This window comes from Anolis carolinensis, chromosome 1 (genome assembly GCF_035594765.1).
Source record: "Anolis carolinensis isolate JA03-04 chromosome 1, rAnoCar3.1.pri, whole genome shotgun sequence".
NCBI lineage: Eukaryota > Metazoa > Chordata > Lepidosauria > Squamata > Dactyloidae > Anolis > Anolis carolinensis.
The window spans coordinates 80,906,950-80,917,296 of NC_085841.1; positions in this window are offsets into that span (position 1 = coordinate 80,906,950).

A 10,347-nucleotide genomic window follows, 5' to 3' on the forward strand; every position below is an offset into this window, starting at 1 on the left:
TAGGCACATTTTAGTCATTCATGTTTCAAAATATGCATATGTTGAGATCAGGATTTTATTTCTTGTTTTATAAAAACACTCTTTAAGCCTTGAAAATGTGCAAGGCAAGGTGCATATTATTTCCTGACAAATTTCACAAGTTGTGATAATGTTACTTTAATAGAAACTGTTGAGTCAAATGAAATTTCTTTCCATCCCACTGGGAAGGGCCAGAAGAACAGAGAAAATTAAAAAACACCTTTGCAGTCAAGAGCACCTCTTGGGAGTTCAAGAGATTTGTGGAGGTTGTAGAGGACTTCCTGCTAGGAGCTCTGTCTGAAAGCCAATGTTGTAAGTCATGAGCTCATGTCCTTTTCTCACTTGTAAAACAACACAGCAACACCCTCCCTTTCCATCCATGTTGATGTCATGCAACAGAACTGTAATAAAGATGACAAAGTGGCTTATATTCTCAAGGGTGAGTAGTCCTGGGGACAAATTATACATGACATTGAACATATCTTTACTTTTCACATGCAATTTTGTTTTAAATGACATCAGTAGAAGGGGCTGATAATGATTGGATTCACAGCAAGTAAAAAGGATTTCCAACAGACTTCTGAAGATGCCAGCCACAGATGCAGGTGAAAGATCAGGAGAGAATGCTACTGGAACATGGCCATACAGCCCAAAAAACTTGCAGCAACCCAAAAAGGAGGTATTTCAGCTCTTTCCTCATTGCACCTAAGGTTAGTCTAAGACAGTTGGAGTTTGAAGTCAAGGTGCATTAAATCAGCTAAAGCAGAAATTTCCAGAAGTTTTCCTGCTAGGAGTAAGAAACAATAATAATAATTGAATTAATTAACAATTTACTGCTCTTCTCTTACGCAGCTAGCTGATGGTCCCACCTCCCAAGCAATATCAGACGTGAGGAAAATTATAACAGGGACCCAGCATTAGCTTGTTATAATGGAGATTGTTTACAGCAGGAGATGGACCATCAGCCAATTGCTATCTGAACAGCTGGGAAACAGATTCTTGTCCATTGCAGTGGCTGCTTTCTTGTAAGGGTTGGGGGCATTAGGGTGGGATTCAGTGCATAGTACTGCCACCAAAGTGCCTACATATACATAAATTCCCAACAACATTCCAGCCCATTAATTGCAAATAGTTAGAAGTCATCCTTCCCCCCCCCCCCAATATCAAAGATGTAAATAAACTATGATTCTAACATTGTGAGGTATAACCTGACTCTTTTTGCAATGGCAATGCAATGTTTAGTTAGTGTTAGAGTTACAGGGCATGGCTTCAATCAGCTCTGGAGAAATATCAGTATTGCTTACATGTGATTCGTACTTCACTTGGTGTAATTACCTTGTCACAAATGCTAAACCAGGGGTCCCTAAACTTTTTAAACAGGGGGCCAGTTCACGATCCTTCGGCCCATTGGAGGGCCGGACTATAGTTGGCCACCAAGCAATAATAATAATTAATAATAACAACAACAACACTAATAATATAAAAGAGGATTGGAAGAGACCCTTTGAGCCATTGAGTCCAATCCCCCTCTGCCTCTGTGCACCAAAAGCACAAGCAAAGCATCCCTGACAGATGGCCACCCAGAATCAATGTTAATAATAATAATAATAATAATAATAATAATAATAATAATAATAATAAAGAGGGTTGGAAGAGACCTCTTGGGCCATTTAGTCCAACCCTCTTCTGTCTCTGTGCACCAAAGGCACAAGCAAATGATCCCTGACAAATGGCTACACAGCCTCAATGTTAATAATAATAATAATAATAATAATAATAATAATAATAATAATAATAATGCCTGATCCTTGCAGCCCAGGAGCAAGCCATCAGAACAAATGCAATTAAGGCCAAGATTGAAAAATCAGCTGATGACCCAAAATGCAGACTGTGCAAGGAAACCGATGAAACCATTGATCATATCCTCAGCTCCTGTAAGAAAATCGCACAGACAGACTACAAACAGAGGCACAACTATGTGGCCCAAATGATTCATTGGAACTTATGCCTCAAGTACCACCTCCCAGCAGCAAAGAACTGGTGGGATCACAAACCTGCAAAAGTATTGGAGAATGAGCACGCAAAGATACTGTGGGACTTCCGAATCCAGACTGACAAAGTTCTGGAACACAACACACCAGACATCACAGTTGTGGAAAAGAAGGTTTGGATCATTGATGTCGCCATCCCAGGTGACAGTCGCATAGATGAAAAACAACAGGAAAAACTCAGCCACTATCAGGACCTCAAGATTGAACTTCAAAGACTCTGGCAGAAACTAGTGCAGGTGGTCCCGGTGGTGATGGGCACACTGGGTGCCATGCCAAAAGATCTCAGCCGGCATTTGGAAACAATAGACATTGACAAAATCACCATCTGCCAACTGCAAAAGGCCACCCTACTGGGATCTGCACACATCATCAGAAAATACATCACACAGACCTAGACACTTGGGAAGTGTTCGACTTGTGGTTTTGCGAAACGAAATCCAGCATATCTATCTTGTCTGCTGTGCCATACAACGTTGTTGTGTTGATAATAATATCTATCTTGTTTGCTGTGTCATAAAATAATAATAATAATAATAATAATAATAATAATAATAATAATAATAAGGGTTGTAAGAGAAGAAGAGACCCCTTGGGTCATTTAGCCCAACCCCCTTTGCCCTTGTGCCCTGGGGGCCGGATAAATGGCTTCAATGGGCCGCATCCAGCCCCCGGGCCTTTGTTTGGGGACCCCTGTGCTAAACTCTGATTACATGTTACATTCATAATTCCTGAACAGGATTCTAGGTATTAACTGTAACTAATTCCTCTTTGAGAGTAACTTTCCAAGCTGTGCTGTTACCACTCGAAAGCCACAAAGGGGCTCCCTTCAGTCAGTTCCATGCATTTGGACTGGGAGGTTTCTGTGTTCATTTAAAAGACATGAAAAATGTGCACAACGTATGAAAAGGTGCTTTCTGACAGAATTGCTAGTAGGACAAAGGTCCTTTCATAGGTCCTACACTCATGACTTTCTCTCACCAAACAGGAGAGCAAACCCAAAACACTCCCTCTGTTTCAAACTGTAATAGAGACAGAACCTGAAACAAAATCCTAACACCAGATTGTAGAGAATCTTCAGATACAAGTTTCTAGTGTTTGGATGCTTTAAAATGAATATCTGCACAGCTGTAATATGGAAAGAAGGGGAAAAGGAAACGTCAATCCATATTCTTCCAGTTTGCCAATCCAACTCATTCTTCTACAGGGAATCTTATTAAAAAGACTAGTTCCATAGGGAATGAAGGAGAGCAAAGTTCAAATCTATTTTTGCCACAGCATCTTTATTAGACACAGTAGGATATGAGCAATGAAACAAAGAGTACAAAAGGGCACTCAAGTTTTGTAATGGGATTAATATAATTATTAAGTCTATAGACTATGGTACCATTTCTTCCACTAGGTGACATAATTACTCAGTGAGCAGAAAAGAAGTTGCAGCCTGTATATGTGTGTGTGTGTGTGTGTGTGTAACACGGTATTTAATTTGTCACCATGTGTGTAGTATAGCATTTGGCCCAGGGTGTAACAAAAGGATTTCTAAGTGATGCGAAGCTGGATGTATCTATAGCTGAAACTGTTAATATTTCTCTTAAGAAAGGCAGTATGTGCACTGAATAAAATTGCATTAAAATTGCAGGGAGCTGGACAGGGGGAGTGTGACCCTGCTGGTTCTCTTGGATATCTCAGCGGCTTTCGATACCATCGACCATGGTATACTTCTGGGACGTCTCTCCGGGATGGGCCTTGGGGGTACTGTTCTGCAGTGGCTTCAGTCCTTCCTAGAGGGGCGTTCCCAGATGGTGAAGCTGGGGGACACCTGCTCGGACCCCTGGCCATTGTCCTGTGGGGTCCCGCAAGGTTCTATTCTGTCCCCCATGCTTTTTAATATCTACATGAAACCGCTGGGCGAGGTCATCCGGGGTTTTGGAGTTCGGTGCCATCTCTATGCGGATGACACCCAACTCTACTACTCTTTTCCACCAAAATCCAAGGAAGCCCCTCGGATACTGGATCAGTGTCTGGCCGCTGTGTTGGCCTGGATGAGGGCGAACAAGCTGAGACTTAATCCTAATAAGACAGAGGTCCTCCAGGTCAGTTGAAAGTCTGATCGGGGTATTGGGTGGCAACCTGTGCTTGACGGGGTTGCACTCCCCCTGAAGGCGCAGGTCCGCAGCTTGGGGGTCCTCCTGGATTCGGGGCTGACGCTTGAGGCTCAGGTGTCGGCTGTGGCCAGGAGGGCCTTTGCACAACTAAAACTTGTGCGCCAGCTGCGACCATACCTCGAGAAGTCTGATCTGACTACTGTGGTCCACGCCTTAGTTACCTCTAGACTGGATTATTGCAATGCGCTCTAAGTGGGGCTGCCTTTGAAGATGGCCCGGAAATTGCAATTAGTTCAGCGCTCGGCAGCCAGGCTTCTAACAGGAGCAAACTACAGGGCGCGTTCTACGCCTCTGTTTAAGGAGCTCCATTGGCTGCCGTTTGTTTTCCGGGCCCAATTCAAGGTGCAGGTTATCACCTACAAAGCCCTAAACGGTTTGGGACCCACCTACCTTAGAGACCGCATCTCCCCCTATGAACCTGCACGATCTCTTCGCTCTTCGGGGGAGGCCCTCCTCTCGCTCCCACCACCTTCGCAGTTGCGGCTGGTGGGGACGAGAGAGAGGGCCTTCTCCGCTGTGGCCCCCCGCCTCTGGAACTCACTCCCGAGGGAGATTAGACAGGCCCCCACCCTCCTTGCCTTTCAAAAAAGCCTTAAAACCTGGCTTTTCCAGAGGGCCTTCGACGACTAATTTTTGGGGGTTGATTTGTCTGCCCATTTAATTTAATTAGAGAGTGTTCTGCCATGATTATTGATACCTTGCTGAGTACTTCTGCCACGAAGCTACAGAAGCCCTCTATTTCGGCCTAGAACTGTTTTATCTCCTTGTTTTTAACATGTGATGTATGTATTGATTGTATGACTGCTTTTCATGTTTGATTTTACAATGTGTAATTTGTCACTGTTTTATTATTGTTGTGAGCCGCCCCGAGTCCCCTCGAGGAGATAGGGCGGGATATAAGAATAAATTTATTATTATTATTATTATTATTATTATTATTATTATTATTATTATTATTATTAAGTGTAGTTTACAAAGTCTAAGGACATAAATTAGGGATGGAAGAGCAATTTGTACATTTTGCCACCAAGCACAAGAAGGTACAGCTAAATTCTATGCATACCTACTCATGAGTTTGTCAAGTTCAAGAGTTTCCTGCGGTGTAGCTCAGTTTCATGCAACAGTGTACAGTCTAAGTTATATTTTACCCATTAAAAATAATTTCATAGTTTATCTTGAACATCTTATATTTGATGTTTCACAGTAATCAAGTCCCTAAATGCCTCCTCATCAAAACAAGAGGACCCTTGTGCACTTTAATGGATTCCTCTCTGTACATAGACACCAACAGCATCTAGATTCATTATTGAAAAGGGCCACTGTTAAAAGGAGGTTGTTTCTGTCTAAATACCAAACAACGTGTCTGGTTTTTCATTTTCGTAAGAGTTTCATTTCAGGGTTTGGGCTAGTTTTTTTTTTAAAAAAAAAATATTCATCTTAATGGTTTCAAGAACACTATAAGACATTCAAGAGATAAAAGGATCTAGAGAAATAGCCATTCTTTTTTTCCTATTGTTATACCCTTACACCATCCAACAAATTATCTTCCAAGGGAAGGTGAATTTCCTTGGTTTGATCAACCCTGACATATATAAGCCTACTCAAAATGAAAGCATTCATGTGCTGTCTCAGGTGGGCAACATATGCTTGGAACTATGCAATGCAGATTAGTTTTTTAACAGCCTGCAGACTGCAGGAAAAATTACTTTTCTTTTTCCCAGAGGATCAAACTTGTAATTGAGAGAATGGGTGCTTGGAATTTAGGAATTATATATGACCAACATCATAGTTCTAACCCTAACTCAGGTTTTAGATTCTGGATTTATGGAAGGCTGACCATATAGACCTAATGGCACTTTGAACGGGGATTATCTTTGATGTTGCCCTTACTTTGTAGCCCTCTCCCCTTTTTAACTTTAAAAATTACATTTTAAACTCCTGATTCCCAACATGCCTCACCGGGGGGGGGGGGGGATTTGATTTTAAGGGGGGCAATTTGAGAATGAGCTATTAACAGAGATTTTTTTTTTTTGCATTTCTTGTGGTTCTAGGGGCCTCATATGCAGGATATAAATATATATTGTGACATATACATTTAAAAAATTAAAATCAGAATGTACACAGTGGTCAGAGGGTGACAATGGAGAGGGGGAGTTCCTGCTAATAGAGATGAGTGGGGAGAGCATAGAGTTCACTAGGGAGGGCATGAGTTCAGAAAAGGGAAGGCACTTTCATTCCAAACACCCCACTCCTCTCAATATCCTTAATATATCTGTGTATATTCATATCTGTGTATGAATGTAGCAAGAAATCTGTGAAAAAAATCCAGAGCACAATTATTACTTTCATAAGAAAATCAATATTGTTGTATGAAAAAAAAAAAAAGATTATCAGCTGCAAGAAAATTAATGTCAGGTGAAAGGATGTTCTTACATATTGTCACCAAATACATTCAATGAAGTTGGACACTTAAGTTATCCTGAATTCCATGCAGATTGCTTACATCAATTGTGCCTTGTGAATATTACTACTGCTGACATCATTACTTAAGCTTGTTTAGACCAAGTTAATAGCCTTTTAGGCTTCCTCCGTGTGAACAGGAGTTCATTTTTAGAATAATAAGAATTACATATTAAGGGGAGGGATCAGCAGGGATTTTTTAGTCTACTGGGAAGGGCAAGGCTCTACTACCTCATCTCTTCTCCCCATTCTGGGTTAACTGAATGCAAGCTACTGCTGTCCTTTTAACTCAGTTTGAAGCAACTACAGTAAATTGAGGACGTAGGATGGAATGGATGGGGGGTGAGGCTCGGGCTGTGGTGCAGGCTGGAGAGCAAGCCAGCTGTAACCAGCTGCAATGAATCACTCTGACCAGGAGGTCATGAGTTCGAGGTCCGCTCGGAGCCTATGTTTGTCCTGTCTTTGTTCTATGTTAAAAGGCATTGAATATTTGCCTATAGGTGTAATGTGATTTGCCCTGAGTCCCCTTCGGGGTGAGAAGGGCGGAATATAAATGCTGTAAATAAATAAATGAACTGGGACATTTTTAAGCAGTTAAAAATGAATGACAGTAGACTAATTGGGTCTGTCCCTGTTAAATTGGAGGGAAGGGCAAACAAAGGGAAAGCCAATCCATGGGAGTATACTTATAACCTCTTTTTGCTTGTTCTGTAACTAGAGCATGCTGAAACATGTCTAGATATACTTTGGCACTGCTTTAAAGTAAAAGCTGTATGGAATACAAATACAAGTCTGTTGCACAGAACAGGAAAGAGAAGTGAGGAAAAAAGTATGGCATGTTTATTCAGCCTGGGCTTTGTTTCAAAATTATCACAAATTAATGTGATAGTGAAAGCTAGTCTATCAGAGCCTCAAGCATTGTTGTTGTTGTTGTTGTTGTTGTTGTTGTTGTTGTTGTTGTTGTTATGGTTGTTGTTGTTTCTAATGAGAATTCTGCTAAAGTAGAAGAAAGGAATGCACAAGCTCAGCAGGGGACAAAAGTAGATTGGTTTCATATCACATTATTGAATACTTCGTTGTTAATTAATTTGCCTTGTAAATTAGTAAACAAGAATATTTTTACTATTTTTTCATGTTTTGTAAATGAAATATAAAACACTTGTTCTGCAAACGTCATGTGAATAGTGTATACAACTTGCATGACATTGAGAATCATCATGGATTTACTGGACTAGAATTCTTGAAAAATTTAGACTAGGACCGCAGTTATGGAGGGACTGTGCCTGGAGAGCATTACGCTAACAGCCTGATGTTCCAGATTAGAGAACACACTTACCAGGTGAAGAGATTTATTAGCAATCTCGCCAGAAATGATGCAGGTACGGCTGATGCCAAAAATGTTCAAGCATACATGAAATGCAGCGACATGAGGTTTTAAACAGTTGACAGATATTCATACTTTCCACTCCGCCCACTTACTTTCCTGATTGGCCAAAAGAGAGTCTAGCCTGATGCAGTGTCCTGATTAGCTGGCACTCCAGTGACGTTGCCTCCTCCAGGCGGGGATTCCTTGGCGGTGGGGTGGAAATGGTGAGGGATTGGCTCGGGGAGGGCCAATCAGCTGTTGAGGGGTGGCTCTCCTAGAGGTAGGTGAGCCTCGGAAAATCCATGTCCATATTGGGAAATGCAAAGGGGTGTTTGATTGGTTTAATTGTTTAAGTCCTTGGTGATGAGGAAGTATCCTGGGAAAGGCAAGGGCAAGGAACCTTGGAACAAAAGGTGATGTCAAATAAAGGAATTCAAATGTGTGTACATACTTTGAGTCTCTGTTTCTGCTGCCAGACAACGCTCAGCCTGATTGAGACAATCAGCTGGACAAGAATTGGCCAGCGATATCAGATTGAAGCAGAATCTGCCTGCTGATCCACAAGGGCATACAATGGACATCAGTTGTCCTCAGTGGGGTCAGCAAGGAGGCAATGACCCCTGTGGCTGGCTTGGGCAGAAATCATATTATTTATATTTATGTAATACATACAAGGGTAAAGGAGAAGGTAAAAGATACAAGAAAGGCAAAGAGTTGCAGGGAAAGATACATTTTATTAAAGAGTTTAGAAAAACAGAATCTCTGAGAGATTCACTGCTGCAGATCTGGTCTGCACATGTGTTGATACGTATCAGCACATATCTGTGGACCTTTAGTAAAAAGATATAAACATGAAAAGGGGGCTTTTAAAGGGAGAGTTGTGGCTGCTGGTTTGTCAGTCAAATGTGCCCTTTGCTGGTGTCATGAGATTCGGTGGTGGAGCGGAAGGAAAACATCATTTCATTCTGGTGCCCTTGGAGAACTATAAACCACCAGGGTGGGGGTGCTGGATGGGAACTACATCTTTAAGTGTAAGCCAGAGAGGAGAAGCTACTTTCGACTGCCCTCTGATTTTGAGTCATGGAGAACAGTAATGGAAGAAAGGGCTTTTTAAAATTAAGGTGGCCTCTCCGTGCTTCAAAAATGTCATTTGCTGTACTTACTAGCAGACATCTGCTTTGAGGGGAACTTAAAGTAATTGATCCCCTCATTTCCTTTGGAGTATTTAATTTTTGTTGAGCTGAATTTAGTTTTTATATCTGACAGTGTATTTTTAAACATGTATGCTTACATGCAGTGCCAGTATATGTCTATATTGTGCTTCACTGTGATATTATAATATTTTTAAATAACAGCTAGAAAAAATCAATTTTATAAGCATTTAATAAATTCAAAAAATAAAAAAGAATATGTTCATAATTTTCTTATAGAGTTGGGTAGGTGACAGCAAGAGTCATAGAACTTTCTGGAATGACAGAGTAGTTATTAATAGTCTTGTTGCTAGACAATTTTGTTTGATTGTGTGTGGGTTGGTAACTTTCATAGCTTTCAATCCATCTCATCATTCCCACCCAATTGTGTTCCATTATGTATGTTACATATTCATTCCCAATGCATTCATTGTCTTTGAACTGGGAAGAGAAAAGGTTAGTTATGATGTTAAGCCATAGACAGAAGACCTCAGTTTCACAGGCCATCAACACTGAACGGCCAGGAGGACCAGCAACACTGCCAATCCTGTTCTCAATACGCTTTTCACTGGACATGCTAATCTGGTATCAATGAACGGATTCTGTATTTAAAAAAACCCTGGGTATTCAAAACATAGGGTTGGATCCAAATATTCTATTATTGGCTTCAGGTAATAAAATTGGCAACATGGAAACAAAAAATACAGCATCCAGTCTATAACTATTGTTGTTCTTGGGATATGTGAGCTGAAGTCGACAGGAATAGGACATATTCAACAAAGTATTTTCACAATGTTTTTTTGATTTGACAGCAAACAACAATAAATTTCTCAACTCACATTTGATTATTATTTGATTATATACTATTTGTATATAAATGAATGTTAAATGTGTTTCTGTCAGATTGACTTATACATTAATAGTAAAGCATTAAATCATTGAATTATAGAGTTGGAAAAGATCACTAGGGCCATCCAGTCCAACCCTCTGCTATTCAGGAATATCCAATCAAGGCATTTCAGACAGATGGCCATTCAGCCTCTGTGTTGTCGAAGGCTTTCATGGCCGGGATCACAGGGTTGTTGTATGTCTTTCGGGCT